The sequence below is a fragment of the Macrobrachium nipponense genome, chromosome 47 (assembly GCF_015104395.2).
Source record: "Macrobrachium nipponense isolate FS-2020 chromosome 47, ASM1510439v2, whole genome shotgun sequence".
NCBI classification, from domain to species: Eukaryota; Metazoa; Arthropoda; class Malacostraca; order Decapoda; family Palaemonidae; genus Macrobrachium; species Macrobrachium nipponense.
The window spans coordinates 19,484,932-19,499,021 of NC_087222.1; the positions used below are offsets into that span (position 1 = coordinate 19,484,932).

The window sequence follows — 14,090 nt, forward strand, 5'->3', positions numbered from 1 at the left end:
GTGACCTTAATATATAAATAAAGTGTTTTTTTTTCTGGCAAAATCACCCAAAATAGATTAAGTTTTCCCATGCCCTGGAACGTTAACCCCCTTATTTCCATTATTTCTTATGGAGAAATACTCCCTGTTAACACGAATTCGGCTAACACGACATCTCCAGGAACGTTAACCTCGTGTTAACGGGGAGGTTACTGTACCTGCCTATTTCAACACCTCGACGTTCTTAAGGCGAGAATTTCGGTCCAATATATTAGTTTCAAGATATAACCTAATCCGGGACCAACCACCCCGCCCCCCCAGGGGAACTTACTGTCACTCCAACCAGGGTCATTTCCACCGCAAGTGCCAGCCAACCGCCCACGGCGAGTGATTGCCCACTCCCCCTGGATAACCCCCCATCCATACCCAAATGATCAGCGCATTCATCTCCCATCTTCGTGAGTAGCCATGGATACATTAAACATAATCTCTTGGAATATTTTTGGCCTCAAGCGGAACATTCCTCTCCTAAACATGCTCTGCAAAAATTTCAACGGCATCATTGCATTGCAAGAAACGCTCCTCTGGCCTCATGACCTTGCCATCTGCGATTCAATTCATGAAGACTTCAGAACCTTCTCGACTTCATCGATGCAAGTTACAGATCAAATCATAGCCGGTCGTCCGAAAGGGGAAAAAAAAAAAACACTTTCTTTCCTGTGGCACAAATCGTTAGACAATTTGATAAAGGTGATGACCTACAGGAGTGACAGATTGCTTGGGCTTCAAGTGACAGTAGGGAACTCTAAAATCCTAATAATTAATGTTTATATGCCATGGGAAAATAACAATCAATTTTGATCATTACTGCATGATCCTAGGGGAGTGACACAGTATTATTCAAAGATTCTCCTGCTGATCATATTTGTATAATAGGGGACCTTAATTCTCACCCCACAAAACAATTTTATAATGAACTTACTCGCTTCTGAAAAAAATCAAAATCATGCTCTCCAAATTAGCGATGTAATGCTCCTCCCTCCTCCTCCTACTCATATGTACATAATAGAGCGGCCGCAATTACAAACCTCCTGGCTGGACCACTGCATCACTCTCCACAACTTCATGATTCTATTATGACCTGCAATATTCGCTACGATCTTGCAACGGGCTACGTCACATCCCATTACAGGGTGTATTCAGTACCCCATCCCTCCCTACGTGAACCCACTAACTGACCGCCCTCCAGCGTTTAACTGGGAGTTTAAAAACCAACAAAAAACCAGATACTTTAGGGCGACCACGGAAACCAGGTTGCGGTCAATAATTCAACCGGCTGACGCCTTACTGTGTACCAACACAAAATGCAGAAATGACCACCACAAGAGGGGTCTGAATGAATTCTATTCGAACATAATCTCCGCTATGCTTGCTTCGGGCAGGACTGCCTTTAGATTTCGTCAAGGTAATTCTCGTAATATACCTGGTTGGAATGACTTGGTTAAGGATCTGTATACATACTCACAGGAAATGTTTTTACTGTGGAGGCAAAATGGCAGCCCGAGGGAAGGCACACTGCATTACTAATGAGGCAAGGCGAGAGCGCAATTCAAACTTGCTCTTAAGCACTGCAGGTTAAACTGAAAAAACAAACTAAGAGCCGATGCAATGTCTAGAAACGTAGAATCTGGTGATTACCCTCGTCTTTGGAAAGATATCCAGTCCTTAAATCCAAAACTCTAAAAAAGCTATCACAGAGAGTAGGGGAAGCAGTCGGAGACGAGGCTATCGCAAGGATGTGGGGTGATCACTTCAACATATCCTGAATTGCATAAATGATCAGGATTCCCGAAGCGAGGTAGATAACCTCCTTAATGACAACATTCAATTTCATTTTGCAGACCGTATTACGCCCAGGTAACATCCAGCGATGCCATAAACAGCATACCTAATAATAAATCGCCCGGCTGTGAGGTGTCTTCCCGCAGAGGCTTTCAAATTCTGCCATCCGATAATTTACATTTTGCTAGCTGCCTTATTCAATGCGTGCATAATTCACCAGTTTCTTCCAGACTCCCTACTCTTAGTTCACTTGATACCATTAATCAAAAACAGCTAAAGGATGCAGCTGACCCTGGCAACTACCGGCCAATTGCAATCACAACGATCGCATCGAAGATACTTGAGTCGGTTCTTCTTGTGAGACTTCTCCCCTTTCTACACACCACTGACAACCAGTTCGGGTTTAAAGCAAACCACTCAACCGCACCTGCATCTACATACTGAAAGAATTGCTGAACTACTACCTATCATCAGCATCTCCGTTTTCCTGTGTTTCGTAGATGTGAGAAAAGCATTTGACAGAGTAAACTACCTGAAGCTATTCCTGAAGCTGCATAAAAGGGGCACACCCCTATATCTAATTGGCATTTTACATTGCTGGTTCTCACACAGCAATTCTGTGTCAAATGGGGCAACGTATTATCGTACCACCTTCGGCTCCCTAAACGGGCTTCGGCAAGGGGCATTCTCTCTCCATACCTGTTTAATACGTACACAGATGCTTTGAATGTCAAACTGAACTCACTCCCAATCGGATGCACTGTCAATGAAACAACTAAACAACCTCTGTTACGCCGACGATATGGTTCTGATTTCCATCAGTGCATGGCCTCCAACGACTCATCACACTTGCCGCCAATAGCAGAGGAATTTGATATAATCTACAACGAAACCAAGACCCAGTGCATGTCGCTGCTCCCGAGATCGCTTAAGCATATTGCAGAACCACAAATTTTCCTCGGAAAACCATCGGCTGGAAATTTGTGCACGAATTTCCGTATTTGGGTCACATTATTACCGACGACCTAAAGATACGGCAGACATCGAACAGAGGCGTCGTAAACTATGCGCAACTGGCAACATGATTGCAAGGAGGTTTTGCCTTCTGCCACCGAGACGTGAAACTGCTGCTCTTCCGCTCGTACTGTTACAGTATCTATGGGTGTTCCCTCTGGACGAACTATACCCGAGAGACCATGAGACGTATCACTGTTGTGCACAATGACATTCTGAGACGCCTCACAAACGATCCACGCTACCACTCCGCCACACAGAGTTCTTAGAAAACCACCTGGACAATTTAAAAATCATTGTAAGGCGAACAATGTCCAGCCTGGTAACCCGAGTGAGAAACAGCGGGCACTCGCTCATACAAAGCATCCTAAGGAGTGAAGCAAGAAGAAGATCTAAATTGTGGGAAAGATTGGAAAATGAGGCCTTTGTCCCCTAAAGGACTTAATCTCTGATTAGCAAGATTGTCATATGCAGATTTTGTCATTATTATATTTATTGCTGATATTTTATTTTCATTATTTCTGTGATTACTATCAGTTAAAGTTTCTATATATATATAATATATATTATATATATATATTATATATATATATATATATAATATATATATATATATATGTGTATGTGTTATAGTATGTGTATATGTGTGTATATATATATATGTATATATATGTATGTATATATATATGTATATATGTATGTATATATATGTATATGTGTGTATATATATATGTATGTGTGTATATATATATATATGCATTCAATTTATGTATTTAGCCCTCTGGACCAGACTACTGTAACCACCTAAGGTCTCTAGTGAAATTTAAGCTATATAATTTGTGCACTAACTGCTATAACTCTCAATGCATTTTTTTTCTCACCAACATTATTACTATTACCAGTATTATGATTACTATCTTTTATGCTACCTCAGCTATTTTGTGGATAAGTGCCGATTACTAATTTTTCCTATCATGTTGACTCATATATCTAGATTGTGTATGTTACTGTGTATTTTGTATGTTCATTGTATATGGTCTTGAACCGAAATAAAGGATATTATTATTATTATTATTATTATTATTAATCCTTCGTCTTTTTCCCACCTCGTAAGCTTCCTTGTCTTGCTTTTTCTCCTTTGGGGGAAAATGTCTCCCTCTGCTTCTTCATTTGATTCGTCAAGTGTAGAAGAGTGGGGAAGCACGCCAACTCGGAGTTGCACTCAGCGGCTTCTGCTCGCTCCGGCATGGATGTTTCCTTCTTGGGGCTACTAGGACCTCCTCTTACTAACTCGACTTTTGCTCTCTGAGGTGTGGCTGCCTCCGTGGTTGGGGATTTGTAGCAGGCTTGGCTGAAGGTGGGGTTGCCTGGTGTCCCTTCTCTCCAAGGGCTCATGCACCTCCTCATCTGGTATACACCCAGCATGTGACCACCATAACACCTTCGGTAGTTGTATCATCCGTGCCAGCGACTTATGATTGTCCCCAGAGAGCATGTCCTCTAGACCTTCCACCTGTCTCCATGCATGTGCCTGCTGCTTTGGCAGCCGCTTCAGTGGTACCTTGAACGGGGGATCTGACTGCTATGCTGAGGAAGCTGATGAAGAAGTCCAAGCAGAAGCATAAGGTGTCGTCGTCTTCCTCGTCGTCTACCGCCCCCTCCACTTCATCTTCTGAGGCTCCTTTGCTGAGGAAGAAGAAGGTTGTCTCTCCCCCTCACCCCCAAGAAGTCTTGATCTGGGACTTTTAAGGGTCTGTCTTGCTGTTCTGGTGAGACAGGTGGGGGGCCTTGAACTTATAACTTCTATTCTTCTATACCTATGCCAGGTTCTGCCTCTGGGCTAGTACCAATCTCGGTTCTTCTTTGCCAGTTTCCCCAAGTGCACACAAATCTACCGATGAGTGTGCAGCCAGAGTCAGTAATGCTGAGTCCGCTCGCCTTCACGAGTCAGGCATGGTGTGGAGGGAAGTGATGAGTCGCTCACATGACTCATGCCTTGCTGATGATCACATGCGCAGCAATTGCTCATCTCTCAGGGCATACATGATGGTTTTGCGAAATTGTGCAGGAGGCGAGACTAGTAGGAGGTCCCCCGTTCAGTACTCTCAAGAAGTTCTGACCTCTTTGAGGACTGGGACACGTCGTGAGGATGGTATTTGCTCTCGTCATGTGGGTGGACCCTATTCCTCTCCCAATCCTCAGACATGGTCCAGGTGTGCATAGCTTTTCTCCTGATGTGTGTGAGTGTGGTTCCGGTCCTCGGGGAGCGTTTCTCCATAGGGAGTGCTCTCTTCTAGACCTGCAACTTGATCACCACTGCAGGTTGGTGATTGATATCGGCCTGCTCTGTCATTAGTTCTGCTAGCAGGGTGAGTGGAAGCATCCAATCTTCCTCACCTGTCCCTTCAACTTCCTCAGGATACACCAGGAGGGCTGAGGCGACCAGGGGAAATCCTGGGGGGTATTCTCCCCAGGGTTCAGCCATGAGTTTATATTCCTGGCATGGTCTCAGGACCAGATAGGTTGTACACTCAAGTGAGGGTCATAGGGGGTCTCTTCCTTCTGAAGGATGGGGATCGAGGGAGGGACACATCCAAAAAGGACTTGACAGTCCTTGCCCATAGGATGCAGACACTCCTGAGATTTAGAGGATATTTGGAGAGGTCATCACGCTGATTCTACGGCACAGTGACCTAGGGTAAGGATCCACGGTAGCTTTCTCTGACTGCCCTTCACAGTTGGAGTCATTCCGGAGTTCTAAGAAGGAACCTAGGGCTTCAGTAGGCTTACCATGGTCCTCCTTGTCTGAAGGGGGCCTGGAGACCAGTGATAGATCTCTCTCCTTTGAACCGATTTGTTCGCAAGACTCGGTTCACGATGGAGACAGCACGCTCACCGCTTACCCCATTTCAGGGAGAACGACTTCATGCCTTTGGTGGATCTGAAGGATGCATATTTGCAGATACCTATTCATCAATCCTCCCGGAAGTACCTTTGCCTTATCCTCGAGGTGACAGCGTTCCAATTCAGGGCACTTTGTTCACCTTGATATCAGCTTGAACCCATTCAGTTGGGATACGTATGTTGAGATGTCTTGACAACTGGCTAGTCCTGGCGAGCTCACTCTCGCAGTTGCTACAGAACAGGGATTGTCTCCTTGACTTTTGTCACTATCTTGGGATTGCGATAAATTTTCAGAAGTGAGAACTCGTTACCAAGCAGAGGGAAAAGTATCTGGGCATGCTGATTGATACAACAGCAGCATGAGACTTCCCTGCAGACTCGAGGATCAGCAAGTTCAGGAACACAGCTCAACTGTTTCTATCCCAGCAGGAGCAGCCAGCTCAGCTTTGGCAGGATGTGATCGGTCATCTGTCATCAATGGAGAAGTTAGTCTCACGGGCATCTTCTTCTGCAGTCTCTGCAATGGAGACTAAAGGAGTGTTGGTCACAGGCTGAATATCCCCAGTATTTCCTATTCTTCTAACAGAGGAGGTGAGGAAGGATTTAGCCTGGTGGCTAGATGACAGGAACCTCTTAATAGGAGTGGAGTTGCACACTCACCCTATAGACATGCTTCTGTTCTCAGATGCTTCGATCGAAGGTAAGGGCGCACACCTGGAGGAGTTCCAGACTGCAGTAGTGTGGGATCGACACAACAGGCACCTTCACATTAACATTCTGGAACTCAAACCCTCCAAGAATTTCGGGATTGAGTGATGGGACACTGTGTGATGATGAACAACAACACCACTGTAGTGGCTTATGTCAACAAGCAGAGGGCCCCAGTGTCCCTCCCCCTGCATCAGTTGACAGTGCAGGTGCACAAGTGGGCTACAGCACACTCGGGCAAGAGAAATGCAGTGGCAGACAAGCTCAGTCGCCAGAATCAGGTGGCAGGGACAGAATGGTCCCTCCACACTGACTTGGCAGAAAGGGTGTTCAACCTATGGGGGCATCCAATAGTAGACTTGTTCGCCACCTGGCACAACAGGAAACTTCTGGTTTCTTCTCCGTAGTGCTGGACCCATGGGCAACTGGAGAGGACACTTTCCAACGTGTGGAACAATCTTGACATTTACGCCATTCTCCCTTTCTGCCTGATTCGGAAGGTGATCAGCTCTAAGAATCTTTAGATGATTCTGGTGGCTCCCAAATGGCCCTGATCTGTTGGCTTTTCTCTCTGAGGCACCGTGAGAGATGTCCCCATGGCACAACCTTCTATGTCAGCCGCACATAGAGCATGACTTCACAGCTAGTGGTTATCCACCATCTCTTGCGAGCAAGAGGCTTTGCTTGCCAAGCATCAAGAGAGATGGCAGGATACCTCAGATAGTCCTCTGCAGCAGTGTACCAGGGAAAGTGGGCCATCTTCTTCAACATATTGTGGATTTCCTAGTCTGTCTTCCTTTGCCAAAAGAAGCTTCTCTCTGTCCTCAGTTAAAAGCTATAGTTCTGCCTTGGCCCTAGTCCTGAAACTGCGAGGAGTAGATATTTCTACTAATATGGAGATCTCTCTCCTTATGAGGAGCTTCGAGAGGTCTTGGCCACCCAGGGAACTCAGACCCCCTGAGTGGGATGTGGCTCTCATCTTAAGGAGTCTTACTCATGAAACTTACGAGCCTCTACGAGAGTAGTCAGACAGGCATCTGATCCTCAAGACCATCTTTTTGCTGGCCTTGGCAACTGTGAAGAGAGTAGGTGAGCTTCATGGTCTCTCTTATGATGTTAAACACTCAAGGGGTTGGGGATCTGTTATGTTCAATTTTGTCTCAGATTTTGTAGCAAAGACTCAGAATCCATCTGTCCCTTTATGATCCCCTCCCTAGAGAACTTCTGTGGTAATGATCCAGACGAGATGTTACTTTGTCCTGTTACGGTGTTACAGCGCTATCTGAAGAGAACTCGGCATCTCTGGCCTGAGTGTTGAAACCTCTTTGTTAGCACTGGGGAGACCAAGAAAGAAGTGTCCAAGAACACTATTTCTTTTTGGCTTCGTGAGGTGATCAGGAAAGAGCACACTGGATTGGGTGGCTGGTAAGCTATATTATAGAGCTCCATTCTATACCCTTTCATTAGGATATAGAAGCTTTTATCTGTTCCTTCCCTAACAAGTGGGGAAGAGGACCTTGGAATAGGACAAACCCAGTACTTGTATATTTGTCTTTTTGCTTCTGACTATAAGATTCTTGTTTGCATTTCATAAGAGGCTACACTTGTCTCCCTCTTATGAATTGGTCCAGAGGTCTGGTCATTGGTCACGCAGTTCCCATTCTCTGATCAATTGGACAGAGGCCAGGTTCCCTCCCCCCCTCACTCTTACAACCAGGATGGGAACCTTGGTTGGGCGAACACCAGTCTGTTCACATGACTCTATCAGATTCCTCCCTCCAATCATTGAGTCCTTGAGTCTTCCTTATGCAAAGGACCGAGGGTTTGTATAATATGTAGGAACAAATCACAGTCTTTGAAGGTAAATTGTATTTTTTCCTAACTATACAAACCTGAGGTCCTTTACATTTATACCCACCTCATGTCACCCCTCAATCTGTTCCCGGCCTAAAGCAAAGTGGAATGTTTACGACCAGTCTGGTGGGACTCTCGACTATCGGACAAGCAGTTGCTGCCTAACTACCATATTCTTCTACAGCTGATTTCCAGCCTACACTGAAAGTTAATTACTTATGTAAAGGACCTCAGGTTTGTATAGTTAGGAAAAATACAATTTACTTAAAAAAAATTGGGGGTTTTCTGGTCTGGGCCCCAGAGTTCAGCCTATGTCCACTCCATTATCCTGCGCTGTATCTGATTACTGGCACTGCCCATGTGTTTATGGCTTTTATCATATTTCTGGTGTTGAGTTTTAAATTGGATATCGCCTTAAGTCTGCAAATATTCTTTCATGATCGTGTCTTCATCTCTTGGTGTTTTATATCCTCTCCTATTATTCCCAGGTATTTGTATCATCTCATCTATGTGTTTTAAGCTATTCCCACCTGGTCGCTGTATCCCTTCAGTCCTTGTGACTTTGCCTGTTTGTTTGTTGACCAAGGCACATTATATATTCCAGAATCCATCCTGATGTCCCCAGATACAATCCTTCATTATCCTGTTGTCCCCAGATCAATCCCTACAGTCTGGATTAGGGTATCTATTTCCTTGATGCTCTCACCATACAGCTTGATTATTTTTTTACATGAACATCAGATGGTTGATTGGTACCCAGCATTCATCCTCTGCAGTTATTATTATTATTATTGTTATTATTATTATTATTATTATTATTATTATTATTATTATTATTATTATTATTATTATTTATTATTATTATTATTACTATATTTAGTTTTGGTACTTCTGTAACTGACTTTGTCATAGAATTTGCCTGAAAGTAAACATTACCTATCTTCATTTTCATCAGCACCCATTATTATGCGTAGCAAGGATTGTGAGGTTTGTGAAAAGGATTTATGAAACCCTATTATATTATTATACAAACCTTTATTATATCATGAAGAATGTACAATAATTAGAACATCAGAGTAACATAGGGAACCCAATAAAGAAATTTACATGAACCATACTAAATAATCTCTTTTCTTTACTTGATTTGTTGGTAATATTGATGATTTGCAGGTCAGTATACACTGTGCCAATATTTTATGCATTTTACAGACTTACAAAAATATCATTATATGCCAAATTGACCTTACAATTAGAGAATCATAGGCTAACTTAACCAATAGTAGTGTGTTGATTCCAAAATTAGCCTAGGCAGACATGAACTTAGCCTATCTAGACAATATTTGCCAAAAGCAAGACTCGAACATGACAAGGGGTATGGGCTGAAATTATGACTTCTGATGTACCCATGTAACCCCAGTGCACTTCCTATGTATTTATAATGATCAGTTTCTTTATCTTGCAGATAATTCGTGAAGCATCAAATGCAGACTTGGTGAGAGGTCCTTGGAAATTAAAGTTACAGTCCATAATTGTCGAAAAGGAACTATTTTTTGGTCTTGTTGGAAACTTGTTAAGAATGTTGTACTTTTTATTTTTCTGTAAGTATTTAGAAGATTATTTGTACATTTATGAGTAATGTTATTCATTTATGGTTTCAAGCTTGACTCATGAGGTTAGAAATGTTTTCCAGCTGTTTAGGCTTAGCTCTCTTGGCATCAGAATAGAAAAAACTAAATCATTTGTTCCTATGAGGTATGAACCTACGTCTGTTATAAGAGAGGACAGGCAGTCCCCAACTTATGACAGAGATCCGTTCCTAATGTTTATTGTAGGTGGAAATCTGGTGTAAGTCGGAATAATAACTAATCAGTGGCGTAATGCTGTGTTGTTCCTACACAAATACAAAAAAACCTTTGGTCTTTACATTAGGATATTACTTACAGTGTGAGCTGGTAATGGCTTTCTAACTTATAAACAAGACACTGTAGTTAGCTACCAACGGTAGGGATGGGAGCCCCGCCCACCAATCGGTACAAACTCACTTTACTTTCAGCTGTCGTGGAGTGTAAACATCTCCTCTGCCTGAATGGCCATTTGACTTACCATATTTTCTGTTTTTGTTTGTGAATATTTGTGATATATGAGCGTAGTTGTTGTTTTGCATATACTGATATAATGCAAACCCATGACTTATCTGAGCCAAGGGAGGGAAAGCCGTGTGACGTGAGGTGTTGCCTTGCCAACGACAGACCTTGCATTGCTTCCTCTCCTTCCTTGAGATAGATCTTCAGAGTGTAGAAAATGTATAGTGAATCTAGCCCTTGTTCCAAGTGTTGTGTTTGGTCGTCAGAACAAAGGGTCTAGTTTGCTTGGGAAAGGAAGAGAGAGAGAGAAGAGGGCTTCTCTGGCATCTTCAGATTGCAACACACCTCCAGTGATGCCAAGGTTTCTCTCTGATTCCTTCCTGCCTTCTGCCAAACTGTGTCCTGTTGTTGCCACTCCTAAGGGAGCTTTCTCCCCTTCACCGTCTCCTATTCCCTTGTTGGTAGAGAGCTGGCGTGGTGGTCTATGACCCAGTACGACTTTGAGGGGGAAAATTCCCCCTCAGGGTGAAGAGGGAGTGCTCCTCTTAACCCAACTTGTCTTGCAGGTGTGGTGGAGCCTGAGGAGCTTTGGGGAGTTGTGGCTCTCCCTAGGCCCCCTGTGGGAGCCTTTCTTGGAGGGCTTGATCTCTCACACAGCTTTGGTTCTTATGATCCTACCATTTGTAGTGTGCCTCTGACTTCCTCCCCTTGGGGAATGTCCTTCTCCACTCCCTTTGAAAAGAGAAAAAGTCGCAGAGTGACTTCATCATCCTCATCTTCGTGTGCCTACACCTCCTCCCCTTCTTATCAGTGGAATCAAGGGGAGGAAGAAGCTGTTTTTTCCAGCTGTATGAATGCCCATAGGTCTTGTAATGGTCATCTGTCTTCCATGGAAAAGGTTAAGGGATCTCTCGTTTGCTCTCCTGATTTGTCTACGGGAATGGGAACCATTGCACTGGGTTCCACAGGCCCCTATGTTACTGGTACTGGTCCTAGGAAGTTACCTTCCCTGGCCAGAAAAGTTCCTTCTACTGCTTCACTGGATTCCATAAACTTGCCCTTTCCATAATCTAGAGTAGATTATTAGATGCTAGTCCTCCCCCTCTCTCTAGCAAGGGGAGAGAGGGGCTGACAATAAAACAAACCTGGAAGTTGTATTAGCCTTTTATTGTCTCCAACATTTCCTAAGGGATTCAGAGCCGATGGAAGGCTGTTTTTCTGCAATAACTTTATCAAAGTATTGGATAAAGGTGGAAGGTGGCAAGTGTCTATTTTATAACCATATCCAATTTTTGCAATTATTATTTAGTACCTAAGTTCGATAGTTTTGGTATTCATAGAGTAAATGAAGTTGCCAATTCCAGAACCGAGAAAATCACAGAAGAGGATTCCAAAACCATTTTTGACGTAGACATGTAATATGACATCATGAAGCTGCACCCATCCACCAGGGAGGCAGTAACAGGTGAAAGGATATGGTTACACAGCCTACTACGCATTTCATTGTGTTTTTCATGAACCCCTTTTAAACCGACATATGGATTTCCATGCCACAAGGGCACTTGTGTTTCAAACTTCGTCTAATTTTCGGAAGTACTGTGCACTGCCATATGTGTTTCATTAACTTTTTTACTTGAGAAAATTAGGCTAAAGCTGTGCTGACCCACCCAACCATCCACAAAAGTGGTTACAAGTATCAGTGACATCGAGAATCCTCGCCTCCAGCGTCATAAGGAGAAAATTTTGCCCCATTTGTTCACAGCTGTGTGGCATGCTGGCACGTCTCTGAACATTCCTGATGCTGTGTCTGGAGCCCCAGTTAGCCACCCTGCACCAGAGGACGAAATCACAGGTGCCCTTTCTGCTACCCATCTCCGATCAGTCATGGCTGTGTACACTCACCTCTTCAGGAAAGTCTCCAGCTCAAGATACAAACAGGACTCCTCAGGTTATATGAGACGCAGCAAGAGAAGACCCTGCCTACACTCACCTACTCAACTGTGTCACCTTAGGATTCCCCTCCAACAGATATGATCTTCTTAACTCCTTATTTCCATACTGGAAGATACGGGACGAGCTCTACGCTGATGGTGACCACATTTTATAGTTCCTGGCGCCCTCCGCTGCTGCACGTTGTCCCACCTACATGATAGTCATCAGGGCATGGAATCTACTTGTGAGTCATGCTAGGTATTGCAGCCAACCCAGAAGCAGGAACCATCAATGAATGACGACAACCTCACGAGGCCCTGTGAATCTGTTTCAGCAGATTTATTTACCGTCACTGGAAAAGCCTTTCTCGTCAAACTTGACCAGCTCTCAGGATGGCTTGTTGTTGTCCCTTGCAAAGGTGATACTACTGCTTCTGATACAATCAGGATCTTCTGCTGCTACTTCCAGGAAGTTGGTGTGTCTCTCCGTCTCAGGACTGATGGAGGACAACAGTTCACCAGTAACGAGTTCCTGGACTTTATGGAGCGATGGGGAGTCCGACGTGGTAACTTCCCCATATTAGCCACAATCGAATGGTCATGCCGAGGCCGCCATAAAGTCAATCAAGCATCTCATCCAGATAACAGTACCCTCTGGCAATATTTAATTGCAAAAAGTTTGATCGAGGCCTCTTAGAGCCTCGGAATACTCCCCTGCCCAGATCCTGTATGGTTGACCTCTTAGGTCAGGCATCATTGCACACCCAGAGTCCTTTTCAGAGGAGTGGCAGGTCAAGACCGAGGACTGTGACCACCGTGCTGCTGCCCGTGCTGAGCAGGTTAAGACCCAGTGCGATCAGCATGCCCGATCCCTACCCAGGTTGACTATTGGATAGCATATACGGATCCAAGAACCAACATGAGTTTCAGCAGGTCAAGGTATGAAATTCGTCTCCCTATTGGTCGTGTCTGGTGGCAAAACTGTCGTTTCCTTCGCCCAGTGCCACCCCCTAGTGTTGACCCATCCCCTCTTTCCCCTGTGGCCCCTTGCTTGGACCAGGAAAAGCCGTCCATAGTTGTATTCCCCTATGTCGTTCTCAAAAACTCGGAGAGAAAGAGTTTGCTTGAGAGTGTACTCCGAGCGTGAAGGGGGAGTTGTAGATAAATGAAAGAAACATTCAGTACAATATGTGAAAGTTTATGTATATGTATTTCATTCTTATATTTCATGTCCATTTATATACCTCCCTTTATATTTAACGTATGTCATTTTCTTATGTATCATGTACGATATGTATTGACAAAATCTCGCCCATCTGGCAGAAATGTTTTGCCAGTACGGCACCACTTTGTATTTCTTGCTTGCACATAATTTTGCACCACTTTGATTTTGTTTACTTCACTTAGACATTAAGAACCTACTTTTGATATTTCGGTGTTTCCTTCATTCCCTACCTTTAATGGTAAGGATAGCACATCGAATACACAGTGGTGGGGTGATTTCTTCACCCCAGTAGGTACTGCTATGCCACTAAAGACCAATCCTGGTAGTAATTAGTATCACCTTCTCATATTTTCACTATTTCTTTTCTTCCTCTGTCAGGATGGATTTTGTTGACACCTCTGCTCATTTTGGACTTTGCCTTGGTTTTTTCTCTGCTTTTGATTTTGAAGATTACGACTTGGACCGAAATGGTCTCGACTGCAAAGGATTCCCCTCCAGCTAAGACACCTTCGGACCTTCCCAGTGAAGATGCAGCAACTCATTGCTCCT

At 44.0% G+C, this 14,090-nt stretch overlaps 1 protein-coding gene and 1 long non-coding RNA gene across 4 annotated transcripts in view; one reads left to right on the top strand and one right to left on the bottom strand.

Annotated features, from left to right (window-relative positions):
- Positions 1-14,090, top strand: part of LOC135204743 (zinc finger protein OZF-like) — a 535,786-nt gene that overhangs the window by 415,278 nt on the left and 106,418 nt on the right. The window contains exon 2 of one of the 3 annotated variants that reach the window (XM_064234904.1): positions 9,764-9,899. The exons of the other annotated variants lie outside the window; for them this stretch is intronic. The gene's annotated coding sequence lies outside the window, so the exon portion shown is untranslated. The remainder of the gene's footprint in view (positions 1-9,763; positions 9,900-14,090) is intronic. 3 annotated transcript variants of the gene reach the window in all.
- The window catches only part of LOC135204747 (uncharacterized), a 222,743-nt gene that overhangs the window by 150,159 nt on the left and 58,494 nt on the right, over positions 1-14,090 (bottom strand). The gene's annotated exons all lie outside the window — the stretch shown is intronic.